The sequence below is a fragment of the Arachis stenosperma genome, chromosome 9, assembly GCF_014773155.1.
Source record: "Arachis stenosperma cultivar V10309 chromosome 9, arast.V10309.gnm1.PFL2, whole genome shotgun sequence".
NCBI lineage: Eukaryota > Viridiplantae > Streptophyta > Magnoliopsida > Fabales > Fabaceae > Arachis > Arachis stenosperma.
This window is the reverse complement of record NC_080385.1, coordinates 52,455,827-52,456,688: the sequence shown is the minus strand read 5'-3', so window position 1 is coordinate 52,456,688 and position 862 is coordinate 52,455,827. Positions and strand designations below refer to the sequence as shown.

General features: G+C 44.1%; 1 non-coding gene across 1 annotated transcript; it reads left to right on the top strand.

Moving 5' to 3' along the window:
- The first annotated feature begins 286 nt into the window (after window positions 1-286).
- On the top strand, window positions 287-390 carry LOC130952173 (small nucleolar RNA R71). Its single transcript, XR_009074354.1, has one exon. It is a non-coding gene; the product is annotated as a small nucleolar RNA R71 (small nucleolar RNA).
- Window positions 391-862: the final 472 nt, after the last annotated feature.

The following is an 862-nucleotide window of genomic DNA, read 5'->3' as shown; positions in this document are numbered from 1 at the left end:
CACTTGCTTTGTGTCTAATTTCCTTGTGAGCTCTGCTAGTTGCTTGGCAAACACCTTGTTTTGGGCTAGAATTGTATCAACATGGTTCAGCTCCATGACTCCCTTAGTGTTGTGTCTCTCTGAAGCATAGTAGTACTCATTCTCAGCTACTGTCTCAATCACTTCAATGGCTTCTTCCACAGTCTTTTTCCTGTTCAATGAACCTCCTGATGAATGGTCTACAGCCTTCCTTGATTCATAAGAAAGTCCATCATAGAAAATATGCAATTGCACCCAGTCAGGGAACATGTTTGGTGGGCATTTCCTTGTCAATTCTTTGAACCTCTCCCATGCCTCGTAGAGCGTCTCACCATCTTGTTGTCTAAAAGTTTGAACCTCAGATCGAAGCCTATTGACCTTTTGTGGGGGGTAGAAACGTGCCAGAAACTTGCTTTCCACCTCATCCCAGGTTGTTAGGCTGTCCATTGGGAATGATTCCAGCCACTTAGCTGCCTTGTCCCTAAGTGAAAATGGAAACAAGAGCAGTTTATAGGCATCTTCCTGGACTCCATTGGACTTCACAGTGTCGCAAATTCTCAGGAATTTGGTGAGATGTTGGTTTGGATCTTCACTAGCACTCCCACCAAATGAACAATGATTCTCCACCAGTGATATTAGCTGTGGTTTGAGTTCAAAATTGTTGGCCTGAATGGGTGGTTTCTGAATGCTGCTACCACAATTCCCAGAGGTTGGGTTTATGTATGAACCAAGAACCCTCCTCTCAGGAATGGCATTGTTTCCATCAGCCCTCTCATGGTTGTGAAATTCTCTATCCATGTTGAGATCTAGAGCTTCCTCAAAGTTGTCCTCAGATTCTCCTTCA